The sequence below is a fragment of the Bos grunniens genome, chromosome 20, assembly GCF_055505025.1.
Source record: "Bos grunniens cultivar Pamir isolate PY7600 chromosome 20, Bosgru_T2T1.0, whole genome shotgun sequence".
In the NCBI taxonomy this organism is placed as follows: domain Eukaryota; kingdom Metazoa; phylum Chordata; class Mammalia; order Artiodactyla; family Bovidae; genus Bos; species Bos grunniens.
In genome coordinates this window covers 19149895-19172561 of record NC_141184.1, presented here as the reverse complement: position 1 = coordinate 19172561, position 22667 = coordinate 19149895, and the positions used below count along the sequence as shown (strand labels likewise).

General features: G+C 36.8%; 1 protein-coding gene and 1 pseudogene across 7 annotated transcripts in view; one reads left to right on the top strand and one right to left on the bottom strand.

Moving 5' to 3' along the window:
- CDH18 (cadherin 18) overlaps positions 1 to 22667 on the top strand; it is a 1278664-nt gene that overhangs the window by 47087 nt on the left and 1208910 nt on the right. The window lies entirely within an intron of this gene.
- LOC147350148 (ribosomal protein eL22-like pseudogene) lies at positions 1211 to 3446 on the bottom strand (annotated as a pseudogene). Its single transcript, XR_015149186.1, has one exon. The product of XR_015149186.1 is annotated as a ribosomal protein eL22-like pseudogene (transcript).

The window sequence follows — 22667 nt, the reverse complement described above, 5'->3', positions numbered from 1 at the left end:
TGGCAAAACTAATACAATTATGTAAAGTTTAAAAAAAAAAAAAAAACAGTCAATCCTAAAGGAAATCAACCCTGGATATTCATTGCAAGGACTGATGCTGAAGCTGAAGCTCGAGTACTCTGACAACCTGATGTAAAGAGCCAATTCATTGGAAAAGACCCTGATTCTGGGAAGCACTGAAGGCAAAGGGAGAAGGGGATGGCAGAGGTTGAGGTGGTTAGATAGCCTTACCAACTCAATGAGCATGAATTTGAGCAAATTTCAGGAGATAGTGAAGGATAAGGGATCCCAAAGAGTCAGACATGACTTAGCAACTGAACAACAATCTTTTCTGTGGTTTTACACAAAGATTTACACAGAGTATAAATCTGTATTTAATGTTCTACATACCATCCTAGTGTTCTGAGATCTTGACTCAAGAGAAGTGTAGCTGGGTACCACTCATTCTTTCTCAAAGTGTAGAGGAAGAAATCATATTTATCAAAGGATTGGAATGTTGAAGCAATGTGTAAAATTTAAATTTTATGTCTTGATTCACTCTATAACTTATGCCCAATTACAACCATATTATTTTTTGTTTTGTTTATTTTGTTTCATTTGCTTGACCACGAGATACAAAGAGCAAGATCTATCAGTCGTCTGCATTGGTATAGCTGCATCATATTTGCTTGACCCTAATTATATTTTAATTATCATTTTATATAGATGTTTAATTATTAAAACATTTTTTGTATTTTTTTGTAAGTTACTTCAAATTCATTGTGTAAAGGGCAAAGCTGTAAATAGATTTCATTCAAAGACTGGCATTTATTTATTGGTATTTATTTGATCAAGGTCATCAGCTCTCATATTGAGCTTATCCCTCAGACTGAATATGCCTCTGAAGTTTTCCTGAATGATTTGATGGTTTGGTTTCTACTAGAAGCACCTCTGGAGTTGATTCTTACTGGTGATTTTAAATGTTTATCATTGACAACTGAGGCTGTGATGCATTTAAGTGTTCTCCTAGATATGTCTGCCTGCAATGCAAGAGAATTCAGGTTTACCCCTAGGAGGGGAAGACCCCCTGGAGAAGGGAATGGCAACCTACTCCAGTATTCTTGCCTAGAGAAGTCCATGGACAGAGGAACCTGGCAGACTAGAGTCCATGGGGTCGTAAAGAGTTGGACATGACTGAGAGGCTAACACTTTTTCAGTTCTCCCAGATCTCAGGTTGCACATAACCATAACACCCTGACAGATATTTTTTTTCTTTTTTGCAGTTGTTTAAAATTTTTATACATGGCTTAAGACTTTTTCCTTAGTAGTTTTATCTGATTTTCTCTCATATGAGCCTGTCTTAAATTTTTGTGAAATGTATATAATAATCAATGTTTCCCCAATCCCAAACATTTAAGTTATGAAGATAGATTATTGTTTCAAAATGTAGTTATTTTATTGATATAAACATATTAAAAGTTGTTGGACTAATGTAGAATTTCATGCTATCATGTATGATTTATATCTCTTAAAAGGGCTTCCCAGATGACACTAGTGGGAAAGAACCCACCTGCTAATATTGGAGACACATAAAAGGCTTGGGTTTGATCCCTGGCTTGGGAAGATCCCCTGAGGGAGAGCATGGCAACCCACTCCAGTATTCTTGCCTGAAGAATCCCATGGACGGAGAAATGTGGCGGGCTACAGTCATGGGGTCACAAAGAGTTGGACATAACTGAAGCAGCTTAGCACAGCATGCACATACCTCTTAAATCCATGCCTGGTACAAAGGATTCAGTAATAACTAGCTATGACGATGAGGAGGGGGCTTATTATGTTTATTACATTGACCCTTAATTTATATTGACATGTAATTATGATTCCGACATTTTCATGCTTATTCTGCATGTTTTTCTTTTTTTTCAAATCTAAATATTTTATTGTATAGTTGTTACACCCCAAATTGTGCTTTTTTCACTATATGCTTTTAACTTGAAGACATCTGTAAAATTAGTATATTACATACATCCTGAAAGAAATTCCACTAACTATAAGCTATTTAAATATTGCATATACAAAGTATTTAAAGGGGGGAAGGGGAAAAACTTATTTATAAAACAGAAGTCGGATGTAGACTTAACAATTACCAGGGGATACAGGGGAGTGGGGTACATTGGAAGATTGACACTGGTATATACACACTACTATACATAAAACAGATGGAGTGGGAAGTGACAACCCACTCCAGTGTTCTTGCCTGGAGAATCCCATGGACAGAGGAGCCTGGCAGGCTACAGTCCATGGGTTTCCAAAGAGTTGGACGTGACTGAAACAACTTAGCATACATAAAACATGTAACTAAAAACCTGCTGTATATCACAGGGAACTGGACTCAATACTGTGTTCTGTATGACAAAAGAACAAGTGGATATATGTATAACTCATTCACTCTGCTATACACCTGAAACTAATTCAACACTGTAAATCAACTATACTGCAATAAAAATATAAGAAAGTATTAAAGGAAGGCCAGTACCATATAAACAGCATACACTTAAATACAAAGATGAATATTTAACATACAGGGTAATGTTTTTTTTTTTTTTTTCCCCACTAATAAGCTAAAGGTCCATTTCAAGATGTTTCTTTCTTTAGTATGGTTAATTTGTTTTATTAGCAAGCAAAGCCCTATAAAGGATGGCATCATCTAGTCCTTAGACTCAGATTCATCTTCATCTTGTCTAATCTGGAAGTAACGAAGCTCATAAGTCTCCTTGTCAGATGCAACCACAGGAAGCCAATCATGAAGACTGTTCTTTTTAAGGTATTTCTTGGTAAAGTACTTCAAATACCTTTTAGAGAACTGTTTCTCAGAAACAACTATGATTTTATTCTTGAAGTGTTCAATGTGAACGACATTCCCAAGATTTCCAGTCTTTCCATTCACTTTAACCTTCTCCAGCATAAACTGTTCAACATTTCCAGAATCAAAAACTCCATCTTCTACTGGATGAGTAAACTCCAAATTAAACTTCCAGGTTGACTTTTTAGGCTTCTTGTCTTTCCTCTGCACCATCTTGAAGGCTTCCTGCACAATTAGAGCTTTTTTTTTTTCTTTTTTAAGTTGACTTTTTCTTGTAATTTGGCATTACCTGGAACTTGATGAGTATGTTTCATAGACTTAATTGCAAGTTAGGAAAAACAATAGGTACAATGAGACTTAAATGTGCATACTTTGAGAAGACACGTGTCTGTGTACTTTCTCAGGTTGCAATTGAAGTATTGATAGCATCTGTGACATGTCTATCACCTGATATATTCAAAACAACGTGGGACAATACTAAAGCTTTAGTGAAATAAGATGGATTTGCTCACATTATGTGCAGATGTAAATAATCATTAATATAGCTAATTCAGAAATTAAAATTCAGGAATTAAATATTTAGGCAATTAGTTTTATTAAATGAATAAACATTTTGACAGCTTAACCACTAAAATACCTTGTTCAGTTCTTTCACATTTGAGGTGAGGAAACTGCGGCTTCAGTGGGTTGTTACTTGTCTGAGTTTATGTGAGTTTTGACGGACAGAGTCAGGTCTCCAATCAGGAAATTCTTAAGCAAAATCCAGTTCTTTTTTCTACAACAAGCTTCTTCTTTATTGTGTTTATTATTTTCCTCTGAGGGTGTGTGTGTGTGTGTGTGTGTGTGTGTGTGTGTGTGTTTGAATGATGATGGTGGCAGTGAGTAACAAATATTACATAGTTTTTATAAAGTTATTGTACCTAACACAAAACTTTAATTTAGACACCAACATAGTCAAAATGTTTGCTAAATTTTTCTTTTTAATGTACTTCTAGCTCTTTCCCAAATACTGAACAGCCCTATCCACCAACTTCGCATTGATTTCAAATATCAGAAAAATTCTCCCATTGTTTTATTATTAAAAAACACTTTGTTATAAGGTCTTATGATTCCTGTTTTCAGTCTGCACAGCTCTTCTGGATTGTTGGCAAGAGATATTATCAATGGAATTTAGAAGCAGCAAGCTAACATTAATTCTGTATAGATATATGCAGTAATCTCATGGTTAAGATTATACTAGAAAGGCAATGTAAAAAGTAAAAAAAAAAAAAACTAAATCTATTTTTTTTTTTTTTTAGTTTCATGACATAATTTATTTCAAGTGAGGATATCAGGAAAGTTTACTTTCCATAAATTACTCTCAGATGTCTGTGCCTGAGAACTTTGATGATAAGAACTTAGCAATGTAGATACATATCCTCTGAGTCCTCAGATGGGACTACTGCAGTAAAAAGATCAAATATAGCCCAATAGAAGTGAGTCTCAATATGCAATTTCACACAATATGCAATTTCAAATTAGTTACCTGTAATATTGTTTTCTTCTCCATTTCTACCAAGAAGCTGATTTGGGATTCATTTATATTCAGTAAACAAAATGAAATCTCTTTCTGTCACTGCTCCTAGCCTCAAAGCCTAGAGGAGTGCGGCAGAGATTAATGGTCGTGATTAGCTCCCCACAGGTTGTGGTTTCATGCCCCAGTGATCGTTCTGTCATTATTCTGCATGAGATGCAGCTCGAGCCACATATGCTTTCAGCCACAAAGCCAGACAAGACCAAAAGGTCAGGCTACTTAGTAGCTTGATATTCCCTCATTCTGGCACATATACTCCCAGCAAAAAACCATTGGGATTATATAATTACTGTATTAACATGGATATATTAGGTTATGTGGTAGGGTCTATTGTGAAGTATAATAGATTAAAATTAAGGAAAGAACCATTTCCTTTATGGCATCCAGTTGTCTACTGTATTCAACAGGAAGAATATACTAGACAAGTGGCTTTGATCAATCAGGAGTAGTTTTTTTTTTTTCCCTAATTTATTTATTTTTTATTGAAAATTAATTGCTTTACAGAATTTTGCTGTTTTCTGTCAAACCTCAACATGAATCAGCCATAGGTATGCACGTATCCCCTCCCTTTTGAAACTTCCTCCCATCTCCCTCCCCACCCCACCCCTCTATGTTGGTACAGAGTCCCTGTTTGAGTTTTCTGAGCCATAGGGCAAATTCCCATCGGCTATCTAATTTAATCAGGAGTAGTTTTGAAACAAGCTCTCACCCCCACACGTCATCTCATTCTCAATCATTCTATTTTGTGAATTGCAGATTTTTAATTTCTGCCTATTTCTTACATTCCCACTTACTCTATATTTTAGGAAAATGGTACTAAGTCTGTCAGTGTCTCTGCACTTCTCTCTGTTGCAAGTCAAGCCATAACTTTGAGTTTATCATTCAAAACAGTAGGTGCTTTTCCTATTACAAAATAGAATGGCCCTCAAATTAAATCCTCTAAGCTCCATTGGGACATAAAAATTTAAAATAAGCCTGCTCCTAAACTTTTCCAAATTCCCCAAATGGATTTTCACTAAATACTTCATATTTCTCACAGGTATGAAATATGGGGATTAGGGTGGCACAACTTTAAGTTGCTATAGTCAAATGCTGCCAGATTTTGATACCAAGAAGAGTAAATAGTATTTCACAAAACTAGGAACTTTAAGCAAATTTTCTCATATGCTTTTATTCCTCAAAAAAATTGTTTTTTTCTCAGAAGTTTTCCCATACATTAAAAAGAGTATATGGCACTGGTTTCATTTTACCTGTTGGCTCTGGTGCTAGTTTAATTCTAGATGTTTAGTACTCGAATTATAAGGCATTTGATTCTTCATGACTTACAGCTCTAGTATCCTTTACCCCCAAAGAGCTTAACCATCCTTGTTGCATCAGTGAGTTTTCTGTTTCTTTCAGTTCCCCTTTATAGTGTGTTTTATAAAATAATAATTTATAGGAACACATATGTCAAGTATCTTAAAATGTCAAAGTACTGCTAATCCATATAGAATAATATTAGTTTCACTATATGTAGCATTTAATAATTTCAAAATTAAGTAACTAATAGATTTCAGTCCTTTCCAAAATTAAAAGATTCAGTTTTTGAAGGGGTGCTAACATTATTATGAGAATGAATAACATTTATGAAAATAATATCTCCATTGCATTGTTATATACATGTCTGTTAAACTGAATATAAATCAAACATTTTTGGAAGTAAATAATATAAATATTATTTAACTATTAGTTTATTCCCAATTGCCTATTAATAAAGAGAAATGGAAACTAAGATTTAGGATGATTGAATGATGCATGGGAATCATTACTTCTTATCCTAAAGGGGAAGTAATGCTCATAGCTTAAGTGAAAAGTCACACCGAGATGTTTCAGAATCGGAATACTTGGAGTTGACTTCCTGTATAATTTCTAAGCTATTCAAATTATTTCTAAATATTATGATCTTTTATAAATATAGTCCAAAGGATCATTTCATAGAGTTTGCAGTTCAACCTAGAATAGGGTAAATCATGGGAAAAATATTTCATACTACTACCTGATCTCAGAAATGGAGCTACTATGTGCTGATTAAAAAGACAGAAAGCAAACATTGACTGTATAATGGAACATTTTTCAGTGTTCATATTTGCTTTAAGGGCTTGATTACATATTTATTTATGGATATTACTAATATTTTAGTTAAATATTTACTATAAGCTTTCCAGTAGAATATGTGTGTATGCATAAATACCTACACACACATGCCTTTAGAAACACTCCAAAACAAATCATAAAAATACAGCTTAAAAGAGGCATTCAAAATGTTAGGTATGTTAAAGAAAACTTTAACATATGATAATGAATTGGGTACCAGATAATTACTAGACTCTTGTGAAATTCTTTAGTGATTAAGTGAGGTAATGAGTATTTCTTTCAGTTCTATTTTAAACTTCTGTTGGAGAGAAATATAATTGTTATTAGAATGGCCAGACTGTTTAATGTTATTCCATGTTTAATTACCCACTCTTTTCTGACCAAGAAGAAGAGTAAATTTCAGGGAATGGGTAAATTGGCCAAATTTCAAGTATGGTAAATTTCATGCAACTTTTTCCTTTTTCTCCACCATTCATTTATGCCCAAAATAAGTTTTAATTTATTAGACATTCATTAGAGATTCAGTACTTGGTTATACGTGTAGCACTCATATCCATGAGTGAGACAGTGCGTGGCTGGATCTGTGGGGGAAAATAGAGTGTTGAAGCCATAAGGGTGGTAGTGTGCACAGGTCAAGGGTACAATATCTGTAGGCTAGTGGGTGAGTCATGAGCTAAATGATCTGCAGGAAACTAAATGTTCTAATGCAGTGTGTTAGGTGGTGAGATGGAAAATGAAACATCACATCATCGTGTTCTCTTTTAAAAATTTGCAGCTATATCCTGCAACTTTACTATAGTCATTGATTAGTTCTAGTAATTTTCTGGTGGAGTCTTTAGGGTTTTCTATGTAGAGGATCATGTCATCTGCAAATAGTGAGAGTTTTACTTCTTCTTTTCCAATTTGGATTCCTTTTATTTCTTTTTCTGCTCTGATTGCTGCGGCCAAAACTTCCAAAACTATGTTGAATAGTAATGGTGAAAGTGGGCACCCTTGTCTTGTTCCTGACTTTAGAGGAAATGCTTTCAATTTTTCACCATTGAGGATAATGTTTGCTGTGGGTTTGTCATATATAGCTTTTATTATGTTGAGGTATGTTCCTTCTATTCCTGCTTTCTGGAGAGTTTTTATCATAAATGGGTGTTGAATTTTGTCAAAGGCTTTCTCTGCATCTATTGAGATAATCATATGGTTTTTATTTTTCAATTTGTTAATGTGGTGTATTACATTGATTGATTTGCGGATATTGAAGAATCCTTGCATCCCTGGGATAAAGCCCAATTGGTCATGGTGTATGATCTTTTTAATGTGTTGTTGGATTCTGATTGCTAGAATTTTGTTAAGGATTTTTGCATCTATGTTCATCAGTGATATTGGCCTGTAGTTTTCTTTTTTTGTGGCATCTTTGTCAGGTTTTGGTATTAGGGTGATGGTGGCCTCATAGAATGAGTTTGGAAGTTTACCTTCCTCTGCAATTTTCTGGAAGAGTTTGAGCAGGATAGGTGTTAGCTCTTCTCTAAATTTTTGGTAGAATTCAGCTGTGAAGCCGTCTGGACCTGGGCTTTTGTTTGCTGGAAGATTTCTGATTACAGTTTCAATTTCTGTGCTTGTGATGGGTCTGTTAAGATTTTCTATTTCTTCCTGGTCGAGTTTTGGAAAGTTGTACTTTTCTAAGAATTTGTCCATTTCTTCCACGTTGTCCATTTTATTGGCATATAACTGTTGATAGTAGTCTCTTATGATCCTTTGTATTTCTGTGTTGTCTGTTGTGATCTCTCCATTTTCATTTCTAATTTTATTGATTTGATTTTTCTCCCTTTGTTTCTTGATGAGTCTGGCTAATGGTTTGTCAATTTTATTTATCCTTTCAAAGAACCAGCTTTTGGTTTTGTCAATTTTTGCTATGGTCTCTTTTGTTTCTTTTGCATTTATTTCTGCTCTAATTTTTAAGATTTCTTTCCTTCTACTAACTTGGGGGTTCTTCATTTCTTCCTTTTCTAGTTGCTTTAGGTGTAGAGTTAGGTTATTTATTTGACTTTTTTCTTGTTTCTTGAGGTGTGCCTGTATTGCTATGAATTTTCCCCTTAGGACTGCTTTTACCGTGTCCCATAGGTTTTGGGTTGTTGTGTTTTCATTTTCTTTCATTTCTATGCAAATTTTGATTTCTTTTTTGATTTCTTCTGTGATTTGTTGGTTATTCAGCAGCGTGTTGTTCAGCCTCCATATGTTGGAATTTTTAATAGTTTTTCTCCTGTAATTGAGATCTAATCTTACTGCATTGTGGTCAGAAAAGATGCTTGGAATGACTTCTATTTTTTTGAATTTACCAAGGCTAGCTTTATGGCCCAGGATGTGATCTATCCCGGAGAAGGTTCCATGTGCACTTGAGAAAAAGGTGAAATTCATTGTTTGGGGATGAAATGTCCTGTAGATATCAATTAGGTCTAACTGGTCTATTGTATCATTTAAAGTTTGTGTTTCCTTGTTAATTTTCTGTTTAGTTGATCTATCCATAGGTGTGAGTGGGGTATTAAAGTCTCCCACTATTATTGTGTTATTGTTAATTTCTCCTTTCATACTTGTTAGCATTTGTCTTACATACTGCGGTGCTCCCGTGTTGGGTGCATATGTATTTATAATTGTTATATCTTCTTGGATTGATCCTTTGATCATTATGTAGTGACCTTCTTTGTCTCTTTTCACAGCCTTTGTTTTAAAGTCTATTTTATCTGATATGAGTATTGCTACTCCTGCTTTCTTTTGGTCCCTATTTGCATGGAAAATCTTTTTCCAGCCCTTCACTTTCAGTCTGACAATAGATTAAAGACAATCTCTTTAACAAGTGGTGCTGGGAAATCTGGTCAACCACTTGTAAAAGAATGAAACTAGAACACTTTCTAACACCATACACAAAAATAAACTCAAAATGGATTAAAGATCTAAACATAAGACCAGAAACTATAAAACTCCTAGAGGAGAACATAGGCAAAACACTCTCTGACATATATCACAGCAGTATCCTCTATGACCCACCTCCCAGAATATTGGGAATAAAAGCAAAAATAAACAAATGGGACCTAATTAACCTTAAAAGCTTCTGCACATCAAAGGAAACTATCAACAAGGTGAAAAGACAGCCTTCAGAATGGGAGAAAATAATAGCAAATGAAGCAACTGACAAACAACTAATCTCAAAAATATACAAGCAACTCCTACAGCTCAACTCCAGAAAAATAAATGACCCAATCAAAAAATGGGCCAAAGAACTAAATAGACATTTCTCCAAAGAAGACATACAGATGGCTAACAAACACATGAAAAGATGCTCAGCATCACTCATTATCAGAGAAATGCAAATCAAAACCACTATGAGGTACCATTTCACACCAGTCAGAATGGCTGCGATCCAAAAGTCTACAAGCAATAAATGCTGGAGAGGGTGTGGAGAAAAGGGAACCCTCTTACACTGTTGGTGGGAATGCAAACTAGTACAGCCACTATGGAGAACAGTGTGGCGATTCCTTAAAAAACTGGAAATAGAACTGCCTTATGATCCAGCAATCCCACTGCTGGGCATACACACCAAGGAAACCAGAAGGGAAAGAGACACATGTATCCCAGTGTTCATCACAGCACTGTTTATAATAGCCAGGACATGGAAGCAACCTAGATGTCCATCAGCAGATGAATGGATAAGAAAGCTGTGGTACATATACACAATGGAGTATTACTCAGCCATTAAAAAGAATACATTTGAATCAGTTCTAATGAGGTGGATGAAACTGGAGGCTATTATACAGAGTGAAGTAACCCAGAAGGAAAAACACCAATACAGTATACTAACGCATATATATGGAATTTAGAAAGATGACAACAATAACCCTGTGTACGAGACAGCAAAAGAGACACTGATGTATGGAACAGTCTTATGGACTCTGTGGGAGAGGGAGAGGGTGGGAAGATTTGGGAGAATGGCATTGAAACATGTAAAATATCATGTATGAAACGAGATGCCAGTCCAGGTTCGATGCACGATACTGGATGCTTGGGGCTGGTGCACTGGGATGACCCAGAGGGATGGTATGGGGAGGGAGGAGGGAGGAGAGTTCAGGATGGGGAGCACATGTATACCTGTGATGGATTCATTTTGATATTTGGCAAAACTAATACAATTATGTAAAGTTTAAAAATAAAATAAAATTAAAAGAAAAAGAAAGAAAAAAAAAATTGCAGCTATAACGTAAACTACATGTGTGAAAAAATTAGGCACTTTTGAGCAAAATTATGCCCCGACCAGTAATACTGAAGAAGCTAGGGTTGAACAGTTCTATGAAGACCTACAAGACATTCTAAAACTAACACCCAAAAAAGATGTCCTTTTCATTATAAGTGACTGGAATGCAAAAGTAAGGAGTCCAGAAATACCTGGAGTTACAGGCAGATTTGGCCTTGGAGTACACAGTAAAGCAGGACAAAGGCTAATAGAGTTTTGCCAAGAGAATGCACTGGTCAGCAAACACACTCTTCTAACAACATAAGAGATGATTCTACACATGGACATCACCAGAGAGTCAATACCAAAATCAGGTTGATTATCTTTGCAGCCAAAGATGGAGAAGCTCTATACAGTCAGCAAAAACAAGACCAGGAGCTTACTGTGGCTCAGATCATTGAACTCCTTATTGCCAAATTCAGACTTAAATTGAAGAAAGTAGAGAAAAACTCTATAGACCATTCAGATATGATCTAAATCACATCCCTCATGATCATACAGTGGAAGTGACTCCAGGTGTTCGATCTGATAGACAGAGTGCCTGAAGAACTATGGAGTGAGGTATGTAACATTGTACAGGAGGCAGGGATGAAGACCATCCCCAAGAAGAACAAATGCAAAAAGGCAAAATGGCTGTCTGAGGCGGCCTTACAAATAGCTTTGAAAAGAAGAGAAGCAAAAAGCAAACGAGAAAAGGAAAGATACATCCATTTGAATGCTGAATTCCCAACAGTGGCAAAGAGAGAGAAGAAAGCCTTCCTCAGTCATCAGTGCAAAGAAATAGAGGAAAACAATAGAATGGGAAAGACTAGAGATCTCTTCAAGAAAATTAGAGATACCAAGGGGACATTTCATGCAAAGATGGGCTCAATAAATGACAGAAATGCTATGGACCTAACAGAAGCAGAAGATATTAAGAAGAGGTGGCAAGAATACACAGAAGAACTATACAAAAAAGATCTTCATGACCCAGATAACCACGATGGTGTGTGATCATTCACCTAGAGCCAGACATCCTGGAATGCAAAGTTAAGTGGGCCTTAGGAAGCATCACTATGAACAAAGTTAGTGGAGGTGATGGAATTCCAGTTGAGCTATTTCAAATCCTAAAAGATGATGCTGTGAAGGTGCTACACTCAATATGCCAGCAAATTTGGAAAACTCAGCAGTGGCCAGAGGACTGGAAAAGGTCAGTTTTCATTCTAATCCCAAAGAAAGGAAATGCCAAAGAATGCTCAAACTACCACACAATTGCACTCATCTCACATGCTAGCAAAGTAATGTTCAAATTTCTCCTAGGTAGACTTCAACAGTATGTGAACCATGAACTTCCAGGTGTTCAAGCTATATTTCTAAAAGGCAGAGGAGCCACAAATCAAATTGCCAACAGCCATTGGATCATCAAAAAAGCAAGAGAGTTCCAGAAAAATATCTACCTCCGCTTTAATGACTATGCCAAATCCTTTGAATGTGTGAACCACAACAAACTCTGGAAAATTCTTCAAGGGTTGAGAATATCAGACCATTTGACCTGCCTCTTAAGAAATGTATGAAGTTCAGGAAGCAACCATTAGAACTGGACATGGAGCAACAGACTGGTTCCAAATAAGGAAAGGAGTACGTCAAGGCTGTATATTGTGACCCTGATTATTTAACTTATATGCAGAGTACATCATGAGAAATGCTGGGCTGGATGAAGCACAAGCTGGAATCAACATTTCTGGGAGAAATATCAATAACCTCAGATATGCAGATAACACTGCCCTTATGGCAGAAAACGAAGAACTAAAGAGCCTCTTGATAAAACTGAAAGAGGAGAGTGAAAGAGTTTGCTTAAAACTCAACATTCAGAAAACTAAGATCATGGCATCTGTCCCATGACTTCATGGCAAATAGATGTGGAAACAATGGAAAGAGTGGCTGAATTTATTTTCTTGGGCTCCAAAATCACTGCAGATGGTGACTGCAGCCTTTAAATTAAAAGATTCTTGATCCTTTGAAGAAAAGTTATGACCAAGCTAGACAGGGGAGACATTACTTTGCCAACAAAGATCTGTCTAGTCAAAACTATGGTTTTTCCAGTAATCATGTATGAATGAGAGTCTTGTACTATAAAGAAAGCTGAGTGCCAAAGAATGGATGCTTTTGAACTGTGGTGTTGGAGAAGACTCTTGAGAGTCCCTTGGACTGCAAGGAGATCCAACCAGTCCATCCTAAAGGTTATCAATCCTGAATATTCATAGGAAGGACTGATGCTGAAGCTGAAAGTCCAGTATTTGGCCACTTGATGCAAAGAGCTGACTCATTTGAAAGAATAAGGCCCTGATGCTGGGAAAGATTGAGGGCAGGAGGAGAACATGATGACAGTGGATGAGATGGTTGGATGACCTCACCTACTCAATGGACATGAGTTTCAGTAAACTCTGGGAGTTGATGATGGACAGGGAGGCCTGGTGTGCTGCAGTCCATGGGGTCGCCAAGAGTCAGACACAACTGAGCAGCTGAACTGAGCAAAATTATACATAAAAAGTGTTAATACTATATCTACTATAAGATTATGTATGAGAAAGAGAAATCCATGAGATGGGCTAAATGCTGGTGGACGTCAGGTTCTGAGAGAGACCTGTGGCAAAGGACAAGAGGGTGTTAGCAAGCCCACCCTCCCACGTGGAGGGGCACTGTTGAGAAAACAAAGGTTAACAGGTTTCACCAATTCAGAGGCTGTTACTTGGAGATTTAGAACACCCAAATCTCCAACTGGCTTTTTTATGCATACGAAAGCTTTTCATCATTGTGCCCCTCCACACCAACACCTTCTCTAGCCCTAACAGTCAAAAATGCCATATTCATTTGAAGTCAAATGAAAGTGGGGCCACTAGAGTTTCCTGAACAGTTAAATTCTAACAACCCAAGTGTCTTTCTTACCACTGTGGATGTTCTGCCCTGTCAAATTCCTCTCACTAGAAAGTCTTCTCTGAAGCACCATACACACGAGAGTAACTTGTCGAGTCCTAGGCTAGCTGAGTTCTACCAAGCTCCTCTTGGAACTCTGTTTATGACCATTTCCTGTCCACTGATAAGAAGCCCTTTGCAGCACTGGTACTAATTCCCAGGTGCCAATCATGTCTATGCTCTCAGAAACATTAGGATGGTTTATTTTTGCCAAAACACTTTTCTTGCTGTTTTCTTTTAGCTCTCACCTCATTGTTATTTGCTGAATTCTGAACTCTTTGGGGAAATAAGCAATATGTTTATAACTATTGAGTAAGTGGATAGAAGGATTTTGCTGGCAACAGTGAAATATAAGGGAAAGCAGATAATTGGCAGTATGGGGTTCTTTCTGAGAATGATTTCACTGCCAACAGTTTTAGCTATGTTTGTAGTGATATAAAAGAAAATTAGGAATTTGCAAATATTTTAGAGTTAAAAATATAATTTAACCTCTGTTTCCCCCGCCCCCCCTGGTGGTTAGATTTATTTTTCCTTTCTTTTCTCATTGAAATGGATATTTAAGAAAAGTTGGTAATGGTAAATCCAGGAACAGTGTAAGGATTCTAAAAGCTGTTTAAACTTTACTGTGTCTTTTAATGAAAAGGAAGTCACATATAAGAAACAGATGGCCATTCAAAGGAATTCAGATTAATATTATTTTATTGAATTATAAAATTATTGGAGAAAATAAGTTTAGATAGAATTCATGGTATTTACAAAAAAAAAAAAAAAAACACAATTGCTTCTTTAAACAAAGCAATAGAATTTATGAAGGGGCCTCAGCTATATGTTTGAGAAGGCAATGGCACCCCACTCCAGTACCTTTGCCTGGAAAATCTCATGGATGGAGAAGCCTGGTGGGCTGCAGTCCATGGGGTCACTAAGAGTCGGATATGACTGAGCGACTTCCCTTTCACTTTTCACTTTCATGCATTGGAGAAGGAAATGGCAACCCACTCCAGTGTTCTTGCCTGGAGAATCCCAGGGATGGGGGAGCCTGGTGGGCTGCCATCTATGGGGTTGCACAGAGTCGGACACGACTGGAGTGACTTAGCAGCAGCAGTATGTAGATAAATCAGACTTATAGAGATTTTTCAAATTTTAGATGCTAATTTCCTTGCCTGTTTGCTTAACTCTAATTCTCTTCCACTAAAGTAGTAGTTTATGACCTTGGGTATATATTCGTATTGTGTAGGAAGTTCTTATTTGTTTATTCACATTATTTATTTGGATTCGAATAGGTATAAATAATTCTTTAAGTTTTGCAGGTGGTTCCAAAATACAAGCAGGGTTGAAAAACACTGTGTTAGGAGTGAGGAAGTCTGTCTTTGTGAATCGTCCAGATACAGACAAAATCCCTTCTATATAAGAAATTAATGATTATATTTATTCTTTTTATAATGAATAATACCTGTTACAATCCCTCCATGGTTCAGTGTTTAGAAAAGGACAAATTAGTGCTGATTTATGTCCTTCTTCAAGATTATGATATCTGTCAATCTAGAAACCATCTACAAAATTACCTGTGCCCATTTTGATACAGGGTAAGTTTTCTTTGAAATATACTCTTTTAACCTATGAAAGGATAATGGCTCTTCTGAAATAGCATGCATTACAAAAATCATTTTATTAATGAAAATGTTTCACTATAAGAGAAACCTGAGTGCTAGGAATTAGGTCGTAGGTAACCTCAAGCTCACCACACACACATATATATCAGTTCAGTTCAGTCGCTCAGTTATGTCCGACTCTTTGCGACCCCATGAATCACAGCACGCCAGGTCTCCCTGTCCATCACCAACTCCCGGAGTTCACTCAGATTCACATCCCATTGAGTCGGTGATGCCATGCAGCCATCTTATCCTCTGTCGTCCCCTTCTCCTCCTGCCCCCAATCCCTACCAGCATCAGAGTCTTTTCCAATGAGTCAACTCTTCACATGAGGTGGCCAAAGTACTGGAGTTTCAGCTTTAGCATCAGTCCTTCCAGTGAACACCCAGGACTGATCTCCTTTAGAATGGACTGGTTGGATCTCCTTGCAGTCCAAGGGACTCTAAAGAGTCTTCTCCAACACCACAGCTCAAAAGCATCAATTCTTTGGTGCTCAGCTTTCTTCATAGTCCAACTCTCACATCCATACATGACCACAGGAAAAACCATAGGCTTGACTAGACGAACCTTTGTTGGCAAAATAATGTCTCTGCTTTTGAATATGCTATTTAGGTTGGTCATAACTTTCCTTCCAAGAAATAAGCGTCTTTTAATTTTATTGCTGCAATCACCATCTGCAGTGATTTTGGAGCCCAGAAAAATAAATTCAGCCAGTGTTTCCACTGTTTCCCCATCTGTTTCCCATGAAGTGATGGGACCAGGTGTCATGATCTTCGTTTTCTGAATATTGAGCTTTAAGCCAACTTTTTTATGGTCTTCTTTCACTTTCATCAAGAGGGTTTTTAGTTCCTCTTCACTTTCTGCCATAAGAGTGGTGTCATCTGCATATCTGCATATCTGAGGCTATTGATATTTCTCCCGGCAATCTTGATTCAGGTTTGTTCTTCTTCCAGCCCAGCATTTCTCATGATGTACCCTGCATATAAGTTAAATTACACACACACACACACACACACACACACATATATATATATATATATTTTCTTGAAAGTGCTTCAGTTACAAAGGACTTTCCAAATGACATGGTTTAAAGCCTAAACATCAATGTGCAAATCCATTTTTTGAGCAAATATTTGCTTTATTCAAAACTGTGAGGTGTTTTTATTTTTCTCACTTATATTGCAGATCTTTAACATACTAAGCATTAACATTATCATCACTTATTTTTATGAAAATAGCAGAATGGCATTCAAACTGGAAGCTGTTTTTGCCTAAGTATCTTTTTTTCCCCTCTAAACCTAAACTGCTCCCCAGTTCTTTAGATTTTATAATCAATTTAAAAAGTCAGACTAATAGAAATTACATTCCCCAGTTAGTCTACTGGGTTTTTAGATTATTAAAAATATAGTGTAAAATTGCTGTGGGAAAGAAAGTCTTTAATCAGCATATCTTGAAGAATATATATTTTTTGCTCATAAATATTAACTGCTACAAAAATTTGTCCTCATGTGGTAAAAAATTAAAACTAGAAGAGTAGACAAAATATATGAAATGATTTTAGACATCACACAATAAGCACCACAGAACTGTGATCCCTGAGAAAAGGGAAATTATGAGATGAGGTGTTTTCCAGAACACAGAATAAGGAGTTGAAAGCAAAGTACACCCCAATCATCTGACTGAGCTGAGGAGACAGAGGCTAGAATTTGGAGAAGTAAAGATGGCTAAAAATGATGGAGCCGCCTTCTGAAGTTAGACATTGCACAGAGACCTCCAAAAATATACAGTTTGTTCTGAGAGGAGATGACTAAAGATTAAAGAAAGAATCATTAGAGCCTGGTGGGCTGCTGTCTATGGGGTCACACAGAGTCGGACACGACTGAAGTGACGTAGCAGTAGCAATCATGTTGGATCAGGACCCAACCTAATTACCTCATTTTAATTTGATTATCTCTGTAAGTTGTTCATTCTTCAGTCAGGAAGTTGTGTCTAACTCTTTGTGACCCCATGGACTGCAGCACCTTCTTGAAAGTTATACTCAGTTTATGGGGCTTCTCTGGTAGCTTAGCTGGCAAAGAATCTGCCTGCAATGCAGGAGACCCCAGTTCAACCCCTGGGTCAGGCAGTTCTCCTGGAGAAGGGATAGGCTACCCACACCAGTATTCTTGGGCTTCGCTGCTGGCTAAGATGGTAAAGAACCTGCCTGCAATCAGGAGGTGTAAGAGACACCGGTTCAATCCCTGGGTCAGGAATATCCCCTGGAGGAGGGAATGGCAGCCCACTCCAGTATTCTTTCCTAGAGAATTCCCATGGACAGAGAAGGCTGATGGGCCACAGTCCATGGAGTCATAAAGAGTTGGACATGACTGAGCCACCAAGCACAGCACAGCATATTCCATTTGTAATTATAATAAAATATTGAGATTTCCATGAACAGAGGAACCTGACAGGCTACAATCCATGTGGTAGCAAAGAGTCAGATATGACTGACCCAGTAACACACAGACACATTATCTATATTCCTGTGTTATGCAGTATATCCTTACAGCTTATGCAGTCTAATAGTTCATACCTCTTAAGCTTCTACCAGTATACTGACCCCTCCCCCTTTCCTCTCCCCACTAATTTGTTCTCTATATCTGTGAATCTTCTTTTTTGTTATGCTTACTAGTCTGTTATATTTTTTAGATTCCACATATAAATGATCTCATGCAGTATTTGTCTTTGTCTGATTTATTTCACTTAGCGTAATGTCTTATAAGCCCATCCATGTTGCTGCAAATGGCAAAATTTCATTATTTTTATGGCTGACTACCATTCCATTGTATAAATATATAGTAAGTCCCCTACTTATGAATAATTTTCATTATGAAAGCATTTTCATTAAGTCCAGTTTGTTCGATAAGTCCAACAAACTTAGCCTAAGTACCCAACAAACACAATTGGCTGTATAGTACTGTACTATGATAGGTTTGTAATCCTCTTCACACAAATAATATGTACATAAAAAGGGAACAAAAAATAAAATGCATTTGATATTATACTACAGTATCTTAAAAGGTGAAGTAGTGCATTATAACAGCTGGCATTCAGGGGTTGGCATACACATTTCCACCTTTGAAAATATGTAATTTAAAGGGTTGTATGTAGGGGATTTACTATGTATCATATCTTCTTTATCCATTCTTCTCCTGATGGACACTTATGTTCTTTCCATATCTTGGTGATAGTAAATAATGCTGCTATCAACATTGGGGTGCATGTTTCTTTTCAAATTAGTATTTTTGTTTTGGGAGGTGTATTCCCAGTAGTGGAGAAGGCAATGGCACCCCACTCTAGTACTCTTGCCTGGAAAATCCCATGGATGGTGGAGCCTGGTAGGCTGCAGTCCATGGGGTCGCTAAGAGTTGGACATGACTGAGTGACTTCACTTTCACTTTTCACTTTCCTGCATTGGAGAAGGAAATGGCAACCCACTCCAGTGTTCTTGCCTGGAGAATCCCAGGGATGGGGGAGCCTGGTGGGCTTCCGTCTATGGGGTTGCACAGAGTCGGACATAACTGAAACGACTTAGCAGCATACCCAGTAGTAGAATTGCTGAGTCAGATTATATGACTAATAAGTTGTTAATATGGCAACATTTATAAATAACCCATACAACTCAACATTGATAAAATCAAGTAACTGTTAAAAAATGGGAAAAAGAACTGAATAATCATTTTTTCAAAGAGGAAATGTGAATGGCCATTAGGAACATGGAAAGATATTCAACATCCTTAATCATCAGGGAAATGCAAATCAAAACTACAATGAAATATCACCTCACACCAGGCAGAATGGCTGTCATCTTAAAGAACACGGATAATGAATGTAGGCGAGGATATGGAGAAAAGGGAAACCTCATACACTGTCATGTCAGTCAGAATATAAATTGGTGCAGCCACTGTTATAACAGTAAGAAAGTTTCTCAGGAAACTAAAAATGAATTTTACCAGATTATTATTCTTAGAAGTGCTTCTCTAAAATGCCAGAGTCACCACTCATCTCTCTAGCCATCTAAATCAAAGAAGGATAGTTCTGTGCTATAGAAGAATAAAAAGAAAAGCATATTCATTTGTATTTTTCCACACAGTCACAGATAATACTACATATACAAGTTAAAACTTAGCAAAACATGTGACATCCAAAAATATAATCTTATAAAATTCTGGCTCACTGAAGAGATTAATAAAAGCCATATCTTTAAAATCAGTCTAACTAGTTACAAAAATCAAAAATATCAAATCATTAAATTTATATTATGTTCAGCTGATTGTATGTTGAACTAAAGAAGTGTCAAATAACCACCAGGCAGTCACTTCCTCCTACTTCCACAACAAGAACATTAGCACTGTGTCAGCATTCTTTTGAGAAATGGAGTTTTACAGAGGAAGGAATCAAAGGTCAGTTCTAGAGTAATCAGTGCACACACACATACACTTTACACACACACACACACATACACACACACAAAACAAAACCCACAATGCATGTTATATAGCTGAAATTAGGTACAGGCAGGGGATTATGGATATTTAGTGTTTATTACCACAATGGTCCTTCTTTTCTTTATAAAATCAGTTTTGAGATTTCAAGGTTTACAAATGAAGCTTTCAGTCTTCATCTGCAGAAATCATTTATGCATGCATTCATTAACACCTGTGCTCAATTGCTAGATAACAGTTTACCTTTGAAAAGTTTGAAAAATTATATGATATTCAGGTAGTGTGAAAAGATGACAAAGTAGAGAAACATGATAAAAAGAACAATGACTAAAGCTTTAGGCCATTCCAGGCTTGGTCACTTAACTGTCTTTTGGAATGTGATGTTTAAGTTAGAGTCTTCTCTGCATTTCTTCCTTTGTTCAATAGACAAATGTGTATTTAACCTGAGGGACTTTGCTAATATTAACTGCAAAACATGTAAGATTTCTAGCACACATTCCCTCAGCATTGGCATTTAACACATGAGAGCACATATTGCTGTTAATGAACTTTCTAGAAAACAAATACATAAAACTGATATGTAAAAGTTTGAAAGCATAAAGATATTCAGATGCCTAGCTATGAAAATTGATAGCCGCTGAAGTAATTTTAAATAGTTATTTCAAGTGTGATTTTTTTTTAATGTAGGTGAAAGTATAATCTTTATTTGAGAAATGCTAATTGAATTTTTTTTAATAAAGAAAAATGCTTTTTAGTAGAGAAAGGACTACTATTCAACATTTCAAAGTACAATTTAAACTTGAGGATGCAGCCCAAGTTACTCAGTCACTGCTCCCCATCTCCCTGTTACTCAATCCCTCTCTTAATCCTCCTAGCCAATTTATTAGCTACTTCATGAATCAAATGCCTTTTAATTTTCTATTTGTTTTACATATCTTATCCAGCCTCATATTTTGCTTTTAATTTTAAAACTAGGTCAGTGAAATGGTTTATTTTGATCTGTCTTAAACGAAAAGAAAAATATTCTTCAGTTCACCGCTTACCCTATAAAAAAGTAAAAAAGAAAGAAAATATTGGATTTAATCTGTCATTTGCATGAACTGAATCTGTGGTGGTAAAGAAAGATATTAATGTTTCTACTGAACATTGTTTTTATCTTATAAACTTGGAGAAATTAGTACTGAATTTGTTGAGATTAGTATTGGTGCCCTTCTTGCTTCTCTAGGTCCCATGGTCACACCTTCTGGTTAGCACACCAGGATTCTAGAAAAGGATGGGATTCCACAAAGAGTGGTTTGCAGAACTCCCCCCACCTCCTTATTTACTCTGCAATATCTTGGGTGGTATAAAGCTATATATTCTATGGTATGTGGATTTCTGATGACTTTGTTGAGATTGATGAAGCTAATGTAAATGTTATAAAATTAATAGAAACTTCTAAATATTATTGCAAGGATTTTAAAGATATAATAAGGCAAGTAAAAAAAGTAAAAATGGAATTTTCTCCTTGTTTTAGTACCCTTTTCATCAGCTACATTATAATACTTTTTTAAAAAATCTCACAAGGACCAGTCCCATATGTATATATACACACCTATACATACACCTCCAGTAGCATATTGGGCACATGCTGAGCTGGGGAGTTCATCTCTCAGCGTCATATATTTTTGTCTTTTCATACTATTCATGAGATTTTCAAGGTAAGAATGCTGAAGTGGTTTGCCATTTCCTTCTCTAGTGGACGATGCTTTGTCAGAACTCTTCATCATGACCCTTCCGTCTTGGGTGGCTCTACACAGCATGGCTCATAGTTTAATTGAGTTAGACAAGGCTGTGGTCAATGTGATCAGTTTGATTAGTTTTCTGTAATTGTGCTTTTCATTCTGTCTGCTCTCTGAGGGATAAAGACAAGAGGCTTGTGGAAGCCTCCTGATGGGAGGGACTAGCTGTAAGGAAAACTGGGTCTTGCTCTGGTGGGCAAGGCCATACTCAGTAAATTTTTAATCCATTTTTCTGCTGATGGGTGTAATTGTATTCCCTCCCTGTAGATTGGCCTTATGCCAGCACACAAGGGCTCCCAGGACTGTTGTCAGTGCATCTGACCTTGCAGCAGGCCTCTGTTGACCCACACCTCTCAGGATACTCCCAGAAAAAGCCAAGTTTGGCTCAGTCTCTTGTGGGGTCACTGCTCCTTTCTCCTGGGTCCTGGTGTGCCCAAGGTTTTGTTGTGCCCTCAAAAAGTCTGTTTCCCTAGTCCTGTGGAAGTTCTGTAATTAAATACCACTGGCCTTCCTCCTGAGAAACCTGTATGCAAGTCAAGAAGCAACAGTTAGAACCAGACATGGAACAATGGACTGGTTCTAAATTGGGAAAAGGGTATGCCGAGGTGGTACAATGTCAGCCTGCTTATAATTATATGCAGTGTGACATGCTGGGATGAAGGAATCACAAGCTAGAATCAAGTTGCCTGGATAAATATCAATAACCTCAGACATGCAGATGACACCACCCTTTTGGCAGAAGGTAAAGAGGAACTAAAGAGCCTTTTGATGAAAGTGAAAAAGGAGAGTGAAAAAGCTGGCATAAAACTCAGCATTCAAAAAACTAATATCATGGTATCTGCTCCCATTGTTTCATGGTGAATAGATGGGGAAACCATGGAAACTGTGACAGACTTTATTTTCTTGGGCTCTAAAGTCACTGTAGATGGTGAGTTCGTCATGAAAGTAAAAGATGCTTGCTCCTTGGAAGAAAAGCAATG